Source organism: Mesoplodon bidens, assembly GCF_964165515.1.
Source record: "Mesoplodon bidens genome assembly, chromosome: 16".
Lineage (NCBI taxonomy): Eukaryota > Metazoa > Chordata > Mammalia > Artiodactyla > Ziphiidae > Mesoplodon > Mesoplodon bidens.
The window spans coordinates 25,100,075-25,116,304 of record NC_138173.1 but is presented as its reverse complement, the minus strand read 5'-3'; the positions used below and the strand labels follow the sequence as shown (position 1 = coordinate 25,116,304).

At 38.8% G+C, this 16,230-nt stretch overlaps 1 pseudogene across 1 annotated transcript; it reads left to right on the top strand.

Annotated features, from left to right (window-relative positions):
* The first annotated feature begins 9,778 nt into the window (after positions 1 to 9,778).
* Positions 9,779 to 15,074, top strand: LOC308630005 (fatty acid-binding protein 12-like; annotated as a pseudogene). The gene is made up of 4 exons: positions 9,779 to 9,851; positions 12,841 to 12,881; positions 13,271 to 13,336; positions 15,042 to 15,074. The product of its transcript is annotated as a fatty acid-binding protein 12-like (transcript).
* The last annotated feature ends 1,156 nt before the right edge of the window (positions 15,075 to 16,230 follow it).

Below are 16,230 nucleotides of genomic sequence, written 5' to 3'. Positions count from 1 at the left end.
GCTGGGATGAAGTGAGAGAGTAATATTGACATATATACACTACCAAATGTAATATAGATAGCTAGTGGGAAGCAGCCACGTAACACAGGGAGATAAGCTCCGTGCTTTGTGACCACCAAGAGAGGTGGGATAGGGAGGGTGGGAGGGAGACACAAGAGGGAGGGGATATGGTATATATGTATATGTATAGCTGATTCACTTTGTTATACAGCAGAAACTAGCACAACATTTTAAAGCAATTATACTCCAATAAAGATGTTAAAAAAGCAAAACAAAACAAAAAAACAGTACAGAAAAAACAAACAAAAAACTGGTGCATGTTTCAGGCCCAGAAAATGTTGAGCTGATGCTATATCCCAGGCTTATGGTAAAGAACAGGGTTTTTCTACTGTTATTGTATACTCAATGATTAACCTGAGGCTCCTTTGAAAAATGCAGATTCTGATTCAGCAGATCTGGAATGGGTTCTAATCATCATTACTAACAAGCTTTCAGGTGATGTACATGTTGCTGATCTGTGGACCAAACTTTTTTTGCCTTATTTTTTGTTTTTGTTGACTTCTTAAAAATTCTTGGAATACTTTACAGAGAAGTTGCAAATGTAGTACAGAGTGTTCCTATATACCCTTCATCCCACTTCCCTGATGTCAATATCTTACATCATGGGGTACATTTGTCAAAACTAAGAAATGAACATTGGTACAATACTAGTAACTAAACTATAGACTTTACTCACATTTTCTCCAGTTTTTCCACTAATGTCATTTTCTGTTCCAGAATCCAATTCAGGATCCTACATTGTGTTCAGTTGTCATGTCTCCTTATTTTCCTACAATCTGTGACAGTTTCTCAGTTTTTCCTTGCTATTCAACACCTTGACAGTCTTGAAGAGTATTTTGTAGAATGTCCCTCAGTTTTTCTTCACATGTCTGACACTTCCTAATGATTAGATTTGAGTTATTTGTCTCTAGGAAGAAGACCACAGAGGTAAAGAGCTTCATCGTATCAGGGGGCACATGACATTAGCAAGATTTAACAAAGAGGATGTTAAACTTGATTACATGGTTAAAGTGATACCCACCAGGTTTTTAAAATTACTATTTTCCCCTTTCCAGACTGTGTTCTTTGGAAGTGAGTCTAAATGTGGGCAATGGTTCTCAAATTTGAGCACTCACAATAATCCCCTGGAAGACTTGTTAAAAAATAGATGACTAGGCCCCTTTCCCATTTCTGATTCAGCAAGCCTGGAGTGAGGCCCAGGAATTTGCATTTCTAAAAGTTCCCAGGTGATGGTGATCCTGCTGATCCAGGGACCACACTTCGAGACTTGGAGAACCACTGGTCTGACTCATTTGTCCTTCATTTCTGAGTCATACACTTAACTAGATTCACCTGGGAGAAATTCTAAATTCATATTGTCAGGTCTGGTCCCTGGCAGTTTGGATTGAGAAAATCTAGGGTGGCACACATGAGTTAGCACTTTTACAAATGCAAGTGAAGCCTGGGAACCACTGAGGTTCATGCTACTTTACTGGTGAATGTGTAACTGTGGCCTCAGGACAATGCTAAGGCAGCAGATGGGTTACAAACAGCTCCAACTGTGGGAAGAAATGGGCAGGAGAGCCTGGGAACCCAGCAGGGTCTGAATCATCAGCCTTCTGCCTGCCTGGCTCTGACCTTGCTGTCTTTATTAATCCCCCCAGGAAGCCTCTCTATTATTTTGATTTGTCCAAATCACATGACTGCTCAGAAGTGGACAGCACTCAACCCCAAGACCAGCCTAAAGTTAGCAACCTGCTGAAATTCTGAAACAGAATAAAGCACAACATAGTACTGTTTTCTAGTATCAAGTAATTTATTTTATTGTCTAAATCTTATATCCTTCAATGTTCACCCAAAAGAAGTTGTATGATTCTGAATATTTCAAGAGAAAACTGGCGGGGGATGGCAGGGGAAGATTAAAAAACTAGAGAAATAAGGAAAATGTTTTTCTTACTTAAACTTAAGAAAAAAATTTAATTTATATAATTTTATTATATAATTGTACTATTATTTACTACTTATATTTAGCCTTTTATTCTATTATCAAAATTACTATATTATTATTATTATCTATATAAAGTTACATCTATCCTTAGTAAATATGATGATAACTTTTAACTGACCAAAACCAAAATCCAGTAAAATAAAAATAAGTTTAAATGTTATTTTGTATAATTAAATAAACTCCTTATTTTATTTTATATATTTATTATTATTATAATTATTTTTTTTTGCAGTTCGCAGGCCTCTCACTGTTGTGGCCTCTCCCGTTGCGGAGCACAGGCTTCGGACGCACAGGCTCAGCGGCCATGGCTCACGGGCCTAGCCGCTCTGCGGCATGTGGATCTTCCCGGACTGGGGCATGAACCCGTGTCCCCTGCATCAGCAAGCGGACTCTCAACCACTGCGCCACCAGGGAAGCCCTAAACTCCTTATTTTAAACATAAACTACCCAAGATCTTTAAAAATTACTTTCTCCCTTTACTAGTTTCCTAGGGCTACAATAATAAATCCTCACAAGCTGGTAGCTTAAAATGAGAGAAATTTATTCTCTTACAGTTTTGAAGTCCAGAAGTATGAAATTAAGGTGTTGATAGCCTTCTGGAGGCTCTGAGGAAGAATCCACGCCATGCCTCTCTCCTAGTTTACTGTGGCTGCTGGTAGTGCTTGGCTCATGGCCACCCTCCAATTTCTGCCTCACTTGATCTTCACATGGCCTTTTCCTTTGTCTCTGGGCCTCAGATCTGTCTCTCCTTCTCTTATAAAGACATGTGTCATTGGATTTAGGGCACACCGTAAATCCAGGATGATCTCATCTTGAAATCCTTAGTCTAATTACATCTGTAAAGACCCTATTTTTAAACAAGTTCACATTCACAATTACTAGGGGTTAGGACTTGGACACATCTTTTTTTGGGGAGGTCATAATTCAACTCACTACACTTCCTAACCCTACTAAAAAATATTGAACAAGTGTGTGAAGAAGGGTGCCATGTTATTGCTTGCTTGTGTGTCCGCGTGCCTTATTCCATTCAGTTCTGTCTGCTGTTTACCTCCACCTACTCTTTTGAACAGTAGGAGCAATGCAGAAACACCCTGAGTCTCCCAAATGACCAAGTCACCAGTCTTTTTCCATTGTCCTTGAGCAGCAGACACTGAGGTGGTGACCAAAGAGGGCTGCCTTTCCGCGTTCCATAAACACCCTGCAAAACCCAACTAATATAAGAAGAGAACCATGTAACTCTTTAGATCACTGCCTTCTCTTTGCTACAATGCCTAAACTGTTTGTAGTAGACTTTTCCTGTTGTCATACATTTTCCTTTAAAAAATTATTAAAGATATTTTTCTTACACTATAGTTTTAATCTAAGTGCATTAGAGGTGCATGAAAAATCTGAAGGCTCAACATCACTAAGGTCACTAAAAGGGTGGGATACTCAGGGTTATTTCTGCAGAAAGCTTTTGAATTTAACACAGCCCTTAGTCATTTGAGGTTAGACTCATGAACAGGCAGACGGCAGGACAGCTTTTTTATCCTGTTTCTTTCCTAATCAATGAATTTTAAACTCCTGTGTCCTCTGCCTTGTAGCATTCAAAGCAATTTTTTAAATATTTCATTTGTATTTACTGATAACTATCTGTCTCACATGACTTTTGTAAAATGAGCTTGGCTTTTTATATTAAATTTTCTGTTGGCATTATCTGTGAAATAGTTATAAAAATGTGTTTTCTTGATGAAAAAGCTGTGGTAGGCAAAATGTTATCCACCACTCTTGTATCCCAAGCAAAGAAAGCCTACAAACACAATAGTTGTTATGACCCTGAGTTTTAAATAGTCACACTTGAGACTCTAAAATGGGGGTTAGCAAACATTTTTCTATAAAGGGCCAGACAGTAAATACTTGAGGCTTTGCGAACCATGTGGTGTCTGTCACAAATACCCCACTCTGCTGTTGTAGCCTGAAAGCAGCCATAGATAATAAGTGGGGCTGTGTTCCAATAAATCTTCACCTATAAGTGGTGGCTGGATTTAGTACATAGATCATAGCTTGCCAACCCCTGCTCTAAAATAGCAAACGGTTCTCCATACTTTTACCATACAGAGAGATCTCCCTGTGGAAAAGTTGGGGAATTAAGTATAATTTCAGATTCTCTTTCATAATGCTGGAAACATTTTGTTCATCTCTTTCATTCACCATTATACACCCAGGGCCTAGCATGGGGGTCTTTCATTTAACAGGCACTCAAAAGTTTATTGAATGAATAGCAAATGAGTGAAGCCTGAGTTTTTCTAGCACTCCAGTCTCTGCAGAGTGTGCACTATGCCTTGTCCGACTCCAAAGCAATTCAAATCACATATATATGGAATCTAAAAAAAAAAAAATTGTTATGAAGAACCTAGGGGCTGAACAGGAATAAAGACGCAGATGTTGAGAATGGACTTGAGGACACAGAGAGGGAGAAGGGTAAACTGGGATGAAGTGAGAGAGTGGCATGGACTTATATACACCACCAACTGTAAAATAAATAGCTAGTGGGAAGCAGCCTCATAGCACACGGAGATCAGATCCATGCTTTGTGACCACCTAGAGGGGTGGGATAGGGAGGGTGGGAGGGAGAGAGATGCAAGAGGGAGGACATATGGAGATATATGTATATGTATATGTATATGTATAGCTGATTCACTTTATTATAAAGCAGAAACTAACACACCATTGTAAAGTAATTATACTCCAATAAAGATGTTAAAAAAAACAAAAACAAATTGCTTAGGTGAAGTAACTCAAGTTCAATATTCCAAAACACTGGAAACTCTTGTATGGTGGGTTTCTCCTCTCTCCTTCTCTGTAGGAATATGATAAGCCCTGTACTTCTGTGATGGATCAATATAATTACAATACCTTTCTGTAAAAAGAGAACCAATATTTATATCTATATCTTATCGGTATTACATCTATGTCAATCAATCAGTTGGCTCATTAATAGCAGTGGGGAAATGGGGATGATGAGACTCTGAAGCAAAATAGGGGCCGGGTGGCAGCACTTGACTGCCAAAGCCAGGGCGTTGCAGCTAAGGGGGCTTGACTTGGAGGACATTGTGGAGACGATTAATAGAACATGGCGCCCCTAAAGGCAAAATAGATGAACAACCAATGGGGGTACTGCTTAATCCATACAATCAAAAGAAGGCAAGAATAGATGAGCAGCAGGCTGAGGGTGGTCACCCCCATAGAAATTCATGATCCTTTGCCCAGATCTCAGACCTCAGTTTTCAGACCCAGAAACCATTGGCTGAAGAGGTGACCAAGTCCATAGGAAGAAGTATCTTGAAATATCATGGGAAAAATATAGTATGTTAATTTCCCCCTTTTCCTCAAAAAAGACCTACGGTAATTCAGCTGAGAAAATACACACTGGGGAGAGAGGAATATCCAAATATTTTGAGGGTATTGGATCTGAATTAACATTGATTCACAGAGTTCCGAAACATCATATTAGAGAGGAGGCATACCGGGGCCAAGTAATAAACAATATCCTGGTCAGGGTCTGGTTCTCAGTGGGTCCAGTAAGTCCATGGACCCAGCCAGCGGTCACCTCCCCAGTGCCTGAAGGTAGAATTGGGATTGATGTAGTTGGCTGTTGGAGTAGCCTCCATCTTGAATTCTTCTCACTCAAACCAAATGAGCTATCATAGTGAGAAGGTGACGTGGAATCTTTTGAAACTGCACCTCTACTCTCCCATCCCTTCTATCCCCATCCCCTTGTCAGTCCTGGCTAAGATGGTAAATCCAAAAATATTGCATTTGGAGGTGGTGATGAAGAGGAATGGTGGAAATTAATGCTACTCTAAAGGATCTTAAGAATTCAGGGGATAGTGGTCCATATCACAGCTCCATTTAATTCACCAGTCTCACCACTGTACAAACCAAATGAATCTTGGAGAATGACTGTAGGCCACAGCAAGCTCAAATAATAGTTACCTTTGCAAGAGCAGATTAATATGGCCTCAGGTACATGGCATGCACACAGGGATTTGGCATTTTTTTCTGTCCCAATCAGGAAAGATCAGAGACTGTTTGCAGTTACATAGAACTGATAGCAATATACATTTACAGGTTTGTCTGGGGCTACATTACCTCCTGCTCTCTGTCATAATATAATCAGATATTATACGGGCTGTCTGGACATCCTGCACAAACTTGTGTTGATTAGAATGGTGAGCAAGAAGTGGCTAGCATACTGGAGGTGTTGGTAAGACACAAGGATTGCAAAGTATGGGAGTTAAAGTTGGTGACAACTGAGGGAACCTCCACTGTTGTAAAGTGTTTAGTGATGCAGGTGGGTCAAGGGCAGGTGAAGACATCTCTTCCATAAGACAAATTGCTGCATCTTACCTTTCTACCAGAAAGAAGGAAAAAGAATTCCTGGTAGGATGCTTTGCTCTATGATGCCAACATACCCTACATCTAGGAATGTGTTCCAGGATATACTGGGTGACAAGTAAATCTCCTTGCTTTGAGTGAGGCCTGGAACAGTAAGTCAGGGCTGAAATGCAAGTAACCCTGCTGCTTGGGCCAGATGATCTGGCAAACCCTATGCTGTTGGAGGGGTAAGTGATGGGAAAAGATCCAGTGTGGCACATAGGTGAGGCCTGGGTGGGAACAGCACAACACAGACCTCTGGCATTTGGGAACAAGGCCATGCCATCTGCAATGGAAATTTATATGTTTTTTGAAAAAGAGGTCCTGGTGTGTTAAGGGGGCTGAGTAGAGACAGAATTCTTGATTATAGGACACAAAGTAACCGTGGGTCTGGTACTGTCCATTATGATCTGGGGTCTGTCAGACCCACAGAGTCATAAACTCAGGCAGACCCAGCAGCAATCCAACATGAGATAGAAATTGTGCAACTGGGTTCAAGGCTAAACAAGACCAGAAGACATGAGGTAACTGCATGAGCAGGTAGCCCAGACCATGTCACCCACCACAGGAATACCAGCACCCACCCCCTCAGATCATTCCTAGAACTGGGGAGGGGGGGGAAGGGGGGAAGGGTGTCTTGTGTGACCAGCTGAAGCAGTAGGAGAAGCCTGGACATCTGTTTTGGATAGGTCAGCTCAGCTTGTGGATGCAGGCTGAAAGTGAGCAGTGGTTTGATTATACTCAGGTTGGGAGGGTACTTGAAAACCAGTGGTGAGAAAAATCGCCCCAATGGACAAAGCTCAGAGTGGTGCTCCTTTTACTCATTTTCTATGGAGGGAGCAGTGGCCTGAGATGAGAATATACACATCCTTGTGAGTAGAGGGAAGACAGTCTGATAGGCTGGTCAGGGGTTTGAAGGAAAAGGACTAAAACATTGGAGACAAAGAAGTTTGGCATAAAAGAATATGGATGTACTTACAGGAAAGGGGATAATGTGTAAAGATCTTTAATACACATATTAATGGACACCAGAAAGCCTTCATCACAGAAAAGGCAGGAACAACCAATCAGACGCATGACTAGGCTGGTGTACATGGGCCGGTCTTTGAACTGACACAGTGATCACAGGAAAGGAGGCACCACGGGGGGCAGAGTTAGAGACTGTGCCCGGGCTCTGGTCCATCGACATCTTTGAATGCCTAACCTTCCAGCAATGGACACAAAGGCTGAGCTCCCAAAGTGACTTCTTCGAGGAGATGATTTTCTATAGGTGATTCTCCTTATGTTGGGGGATCAATGTGCATCCAACATATGAGGCAACACAGTGGACATTTTCTTGAAAAATCCAAGGAATTTTAACATCTTTGGTGCCTAATTTTAATCTCATTAGTACCTTCATAGGTGAGTCATTTCCTGGAGTCAGCCTCATGCCTATTCAACTGAGTGGGCATAACTTTACAAATTGTACACATTAATGTAAAAAAAAATCATAACATTGAACTGCCTAACACAGGAAAGAAAGAAAACCAGAAACAAACTATAGTATCTTTTCCAATTCTAGTTAGGACATTAAATCAACGGTGTCTGCAAAACTGCTTAGCCTCATATTAGGTGTATAATCCTAGTTGTTCCATAGATGTTTGTTGAATAATTTTCGGTAAGACCATTGGCCTGGATAAATGTCTTTGCAGATATTTAGATAGTGGAAATTTAACATTTTAATGGGAATTGTTAGAGAAGGTTGTATTTCCTTTCCTGTCTTAAAAAGATTTTAATTAATTTCACTTTTTCTTAATAACTCTGTGTCAGAATATGGATATCAAGCACTGCCTGGAATTAACAATGATGTCCTTGGGGCTGATGGTATGTTTAAGGCTGTGCTTGTCTTGTAAGTTATCCTTTAGAGACTCCTCCTCTCTAGTTGGTGTATTTACTATTATATTTCATTTCCTCTGTTCTGATTCCTTACAGATATCCATGGACATCAAAGTGTTAAAGTCAAGGTTGCAGGAGCAGAACTTAGCCTAGATTAAGGGGGATTTACTAGGAAGATATTTGGTGTTCCCATGGCAATGACGACTATCTAAGCTTATGCAAAATTGAGCTGGCCTATGGAAAAGCATCAATAACAAGTCTTTGTGTGTTTGTGTATATAACACAATCTCTTTGTTTCTTTTTATTTTATTTTTTATTTTTAACTGAAGTATAGTTACTGTATTTCCTTCTTTTTTCTCTGCTTCATTCTCTTGCTCAATATGTATATGACTTAAAATGATTGTTCTAGCCCTGACTAAACTTAGCTTTTTGGTTCAAATGCCAAATGTCATCTCTGAAGTCTCTCTGGTTTTTATTTTTATTTTTTTTATTTATTTATTTTTTTTGTGGTACGCAGGCCTCTCACTGTTGTGGCCTCTCCCATTTTGGAGCACAGGCTCCGGACGCGCAGGCTCAGCGGCCATGGCTCACGGGCCCAGCCGCTCCGCGGCATGTGGGATCTTCCCGGACCAGGGCATGAACCCGTGTCCCCTGCATCAGCAGGCGGACTCAACCACTGCGCCACCAGGGAAGCCCCTCTCTCTGGTTTTTAGTTCAAAGTATCAAAACTGAGAATATGATAAGCTCGCTAAACAGCTGATAAATTGGGTTTTTTTTTCTAGATCATCCTTGCTCAGAGAAAGAGAGAGAAAGAACTGGAGCTTAGGGGTCCTATGGCATAAACACAGCTGCCTAGATTTACCCCTTACAGATTGCTCTGTGTGTGCAGCAGTTCTTAGGGAAGGAACTAGAGAGAATTTATAGCATCCAGTTTTTGTTGTTGTTGTTGTTGTTGTTGATTTTTGCAGTACACGGGCCTCTCACTGTTGTGGCCTCTCCCGTTGCGGAGCACAGGCTCCAGATGCGCAGGCTCAGCTGCTATGGTTCACGGGCCCAGTCGCTCCGAAGCATGTGGGATCTTCCTGGACCGGTGCACGAACCCGTGTCCCCTGCATCGGCAGGCGGACTCTCAACCACTGCGCCACCAGGGAAGCCCCTGTAACATCCAGTTTTGATCCTAAATTAGAGATGGAAAAGTTATATCTAGTCCTGCTAAAATCTGTACCATGTTCCAATTTCATCCTGACTTACATACATTTGAGAGAGCTTTCTGGCTTTGGATGGTTTGATGGGAAGATGACAAGGATTAGAGTGTCTTACTTTTTCCCTGACTTTTCTGCACTATCTACCAGAATTGTATTAAAAACAGGTTCCAACACTATTTCAGGGAACATACTCATTCATATGATGCTATTTTTCTTTAAAGTCAGCTTAGGCAGAATGGATGATCAGTTCCAAGGAACATGAAAATCCATTCCTTGTGAAAATTTTGAAGAATATATGAAAGAACTGGGTGAGCCATATTTACTTGCATATCATAGCCAGTAAAAATGGGAGTTTTGATAGCACAGAAATTACTCTGTATGAATCCCTCCCTTCAGTGTTTCACACAGAAACAATAAATATTAATTTAGCACCTAGATACAATTCTGTGCAAAACTGGTTGAAATTGACATAACCCCTCCTCTCATGTAACTGACCATGGATTTACATAGATAAAACATGCATGTGACATATACTAAGTGGTAAATGATTTCAATAAATGATTTTAAACAAAAAGTCACAATTATTTTAAAAAATGATCATTTTGCAAACATTTGCTCTAAATTTTCTGAGGATTTTCAGAATAAATCTTGTGTTCCAGTTTCTGATGACTGCTGGCATTCCTTGGCATGTGGCCACAACACTTCAGTCTTTGCTCCTATTGTCACATTTTCTCCTCTTCTGTAGTTTAATATCCCTCTTCCTCTTCTTACAAGGAAAATTTCTTCTTATACAGAAATTTGTGACTATATTAAGGGTCCACCTGGATAATCCAGGGTAATCTCCCTATTTCAAGATCCTTAAATTAGCCATATTTGCAAAGTCCCCTTTGGCATATAGAGTAACATTCACAGGATCCAGGGACTAGGACGTGAGTATCTTTGGGAACCATTTTCCAACCTGTCACATCTTGCCAACATGTTTCACAATATGAATTCCATGAACCATGTTACAGTGTCTCTCCAATGTATCTTCTCTTAGAAATTTAACTTAGTTATTGAAGTATATGTAATACTATTTCCATAGAATATACTCCTACATGTACTGCACAAAGTTGTGTGTGCAATGATGTTCACTACAGCATTATTTGTAATACCAACAAAAAAGGAAACAACAAAATGTCCATCAATAAGGGTACAGATAAATAAATATTAGTATTAGTATGTATAGAATTTTTAATAGTGACAATGGTTGTATGACATTGTGAATGTACTTAATGTCGCTTAATTATACACTTAAAAATGGTTAAAATGGTAAATTTTATGTTATATGTATTTTACCACAGTAAAAATACATAATAGAAGAAACAAACCCTATACATGTGAACATGTAAGAATGTAAGGGAAGAAATAAAGATCTGGAAGAATCCTTTAAACTGGGAGAAGAGTTTGATGAAACACCAGGTGGCCATAAAACTAAGGAGAGACCTTCAACACTCTTTCAGATAAATTTCATAAGAATGTTAATTTTGAAATCATCCCAAGTAAGTAAGCAGTTATAGCAAACATATCTAAAATCTATGTTAGATTAATTTTGGGCTTAAGCCTAGGTCTGGGGATCTCAAATTTTAATACACACATAAATCTCTCGGAATGTTTGTAAAAAATACCTACCTCTAGGTCTCATCCCAGAGGCTCTGATATCTGGGGCCAGTACCTGAAAACTGTATTTTTAACAATTCTGATGCAGATGCTTAGCAGAACACATTTTGAGAATTATTTCTTTAGATTGTTCTCTCAGAAACAAAACGTCTACCTTTCTATTTTGCAGCATTTTTCCACACATAGAATTACAATGAATAAAACTTGTATTAGCCAGTATAGGTGAGGTCATATCAATCACAGTAACAAATTATCCACAAGCTCTCAGTGGCTTACACATTTGGAGTTCTAACTCATAGTACATATTCAGTGTCGTGGTGGAGCTGAGGAAGTTTCTGTGTGGGGGGAGAAGGGGGCAAGAAATGGGAGCATATGGTATCTGCCCCTCTTAATTTCTCCAGGGCCCAGGCCAAAGGAGGTTCAACTATCTTATATTTGGACCATCTGAAGTTTGTGTTCTCAGTCAGCAAGACAGAGAAAGACACACTGGGCTTTTTATTGCCTCAGCCTGGAAGTGACACACACAGTTTCACTCATCTTATGGGCTCCAAACTGAATACACAATTTATATTACACAGTTTATTTATATTTTTTTGTTTATTGTCTGTTCCCCCAAACTAGAATGTAAGATCTTCAAAGAAAGGATTTCTTGCCTGTTCTGTTTTACAGAACCCAGTGTTTGTTACATAATGTTTGCTCAATAAATATTTATCATTTGAATGAATACACTCAACAGAGGATTGTTAAACAATATGGAGGGTCAGGTGATAACAAAAGGAACTGAATACCACATTATCAGATAGTTCTTAAATAATGAGACTTCAAATTCCTGTAAAATATAAGATGGAAGAAGAATTTTGACCAGAAGTGTTTAATAAAGATGCCTATAGTAAATTTAAAATCTACTAGAACAAAAAGGCTGAAAAATATAGGAGAGCAGAAGGAAAATTTGGTGACCATCATTATCTCTGTCACGGGACAGACTGTAAATAATTTTGGTAGAAGGCCCAACTTGGTAGATGTGTAAACTCTGAGATGTTTGCTTCCCAATGATTATATACTATGGTATTGCACTAGAGTACAGTTTAATCAGAGATATCTCTAAACTTTGTGGAGCAAGATGCAGACTCTGGCTCAGAACTGCTTGAGTGTGAATCCCACCTCTGCCACCAATCAACCATGTGACTTTGGGCAAGTCACAGACTCTTGCTGACTCAGTCTTTTCATTTGCAGAAGGGGATTATTATAGTACTTATGTCATAAAATTGTTGTTAGGATTACATGGGTTAATATATTAATACTCTTGAAGAGTGCCTCACACAACAAATAGTGCTACATAAGTGGTAGTTACTGTTGTTGCTGTGATTATTATTATCATTATTTTTATTGTGCTGGCCAAAAAGTTCGTTCAGGTTTTTCCTTAAGCTGTTACAGAATATATTGTTGAGGTAAAAAGAGGAAATTTGATCTTACAGTAGGGGTTTGAATTAGCTTCATGTGCATTTTTAAGGTTGAAACTTACCTGTGATTCTTTATGCAGAAAGATAATACTTGGCCTATACAATAAAATATTTTAAAAAATCTTTACTTACTCAAGATATTTTGTTTCCACTCTTATAAAACTTTTTCTATCCCCAGGAGAATCAGCCAACAAATTTATTGTTGACAAGAGTCTTAAAGTAAATGGAATTATAAACACCATTCTAAAACTACCTGAGAGTATCACAATAGCTGAAAAGAATTTGGCACCTGATAAAATTTTAGAGTTCAAATATGACAGTCTGAGCTGAATTTGGTCTTGCCTGTTTTTTTTTTTTTTTGTGGTACGCGGGCCTCTAACCGTTGTGACCTCTCCTGTTGCGGAGCACAGGCTCTGGACGCACAGGCTCAGTGACCATGGATCACGGGCCCAGCCACTCTGTGGCATGTGGGATCTTCCCAGACCGGGGCACGAATCCGTGTCCCCTGCATCAGCAGGCGGACTCTCAACCACTGCCCAACCAGGGAAGCCCTGGTCTTGCCTCTTTTTCAGAGTATGGTAACCTTAGATGATTATTCTTTGATTCAGGTTCAGGCCTGGGATGGGAAAGAGACCACCATCAGGAAGGAGCTAGTGGATGGGAAAATGGTGGGGGTGAGTGAGCTGTTTCTCCTTATTTTTCTCACCTACTCCAACACCTATATATAAAATCGTTCAGATAGCTTTTTCTAAAACAGTGGTAATGAATGTAATTTTTCTTTTCCTCTTGCTTTATAAGAATGGGAGAGGGGGAATATTGGCAGATAAATGTACGATCATAAAGATTATAAAATGTGCAAGGATTGAGAAAGTAAAAAACTAGAGAGAGTTTTTAAAATTGTCTTGCCTAATTCTTTGATTGGCGTGGAAGTGAAAATAAGCATGTATTTGTGCAAGAAAGATTTCAACAGGGACTGAGAGTTGCTGCTGATCCTCTGCTCCACACCAGGATGAATTTCTTAGCCTTTTCCAGATCAACACCAACCAAAAGCATGAAAAGGAAATTTAAACTAGGGAAGCAAAGCTTAAGTGTTGTCTGTTTGATGTCTGGATCAATTGACACAAATAAAAACTAACATTTATTGGCTACGATGTCGCCATTTTTTCTTGTATTACTTATCCAATTTTCATAATACTCCTGTCAAATAAGATTATTTAGCCCATTTAACAGGTGAGAAAATTAAGAGTCAGACACTGACTTAACTAAGGATATTTGGCTAGGAAAATGTGGTGGTGCTGGGATTAAAATCCAGGTTGGCTTAATTCCAGAGTCTATACTTTTTTGAGTCTATCCTCCTCCCTCTCAGGACGGTTTCCCAGGTCATCTTTCTCACTTGTACAAAGTGGAGGGAAATATGTCCATGATTCTTCTCTTCCCAAACCCCACCTCAGCCAAAATGAATAAAATAATTTTGGACATAATATAAAATAGTTCTTTCTAAGGGAATATGCAAGAATTGTGTGAAGTTAAAAAAAAAGTCTATCCTCATTTCTTAACATAGGAATATTTTTCTTTCAACAATGAAGAGCACATTTCATCATAAAGTAAGAAGTGGAAGACTAAGGATAATTGATTTCATTGATGACATTAATCATTAAACAGATAGGTTTTATAGCTCATTAGAAAAAATACTATATTCAGAATCCGAAGACATGGATTTCCGTATCTGCCTTCAGTACTTATGTGACCTTGGAAAAGTCATTCATCCTTTCCAAGATTCAGCTTTCAAAACGTAGAAAATGTATTCTTTTTTTTTTCTTTTGGAGAGAATTAAATACCATCATGTACATATAAATGTTCTGAAAACCATGAAATACTGTATTGATGTAAATTATTATTTGAAAAATATAGAGTATGTAAAACTCTACAAAAAGGCCTCAGTGTAGGCATTTAAAAATGTTTTAATGGAGATTTCAAATTCCTATAAATATGCTTTTTTATATATATAATATACAAATATATATATATACACACACATTTATATACCATATGTCATGTGTAACATATATATGATTTGCCATGTATATACATATATATATATATCTATATCTATATCTATATCTATATCTATATATATATACTCTTACTTTAAGTAGAATGTTACTTTATCACAAGTAAAATATTCTGTTTCATTAGTGCCAAATCTCATATATGTATATATGGCAAAATCACTCAGCCAATAGTTACGATTTATGGTTATCTATAAAGATCTCTTTTCCAGATTTTTAAGGAATGTATGGATGGATAGTAGTTTGTATTTTTCTAAATGCCAATTTCACCAACAGTACTGAAATATCTTATCCTTTGTTTGCCTTCTAGGAAAGTGCTGTGAACAATGTTGTCTGCATTTGAACATATGAAAGAGTACAAACAAACTCAGTCTCAAACTCTTAGTCACTCTCAAACTGTGATTCAAACTGCCGAGGCTGTTTAAATAAAAATATTATGACTGCTAATATGAGAGAACCTTTGCACAAACATCAACAATTTTGTTTGCCCTGTCGAATATGTCTGTGTCTAATAGTACCTTGGCATTGGCAGCTATGAGAAACCAGGATGATACATCCTATTTAAATCAGGGCTGCTATAATATATTCGGGCAGACACTTCATGCTGATTTTTTTTCTCATTGGACATGTGTTAATCTTTTAAATTCAACATGATCTGAACTATATTGGGAAAATAATATTAATTTTTTAACAAACTAGTTGGGACATAGTGTAACTCACAGGTTATATCTCAGCTGTATGTGGAAGGGTAATAAACAGGTTTGGAACCAGAGAAATAACTGCTAATCTAATAAAATACCAAATTATTTTTACAGAGAACACAATAGTCACTACCTTCATCACTGAAAACCAACACGAAGGAAAATATTCTATTTTATTAGCACCACATAAAATAGGCCAGAGAGAGATTTGAGACCAGAGAGAGATTTTAGAAACCATGTGGACTGATCTTTTATCTTGTAGATGGAGAAACAGGCCCAAATTGATAAATTATACATGTCAATATCACCCCAAAGCTTTCAGGAAGAACTGGAAATAAGAATCCATGTTTCCTAATTAATTACCTCACAGTCATAATAAAGGGAATTTAGTTAGAAACAGGTTCACAGTGTAGAGTTATGAATCAAATACAACACTACATCAAACTAAGGAATACACAAGCTTCCCTTCATCTTAAAATGTGTGGCAGGATGCCTCAGCTAAGTCCAGGTGAGGACGTGGGATCTGACCATTTGAACTCGTGGCCTGTCCCTACTTATTTGCCTGCATTGATCTATACGTGATGACACTCCGGAGAAAAGTGCTTGCTTATTGTGGGTGTACTGAAACGATGCAGAAGACAATGCAAGGCATAGGAAAACATTCTCTGAGCTTCCTGGACTGGACAGAGGAAGGAGTCCAGACAGAGGCTGAAAGAGCGGTTTCCCTGGGGCCCGGTAGGTTGTGAATGTGGGCAGCTCTGTGGCAGGGCCCAGGTAACAGCTTGCTGCACAGACATG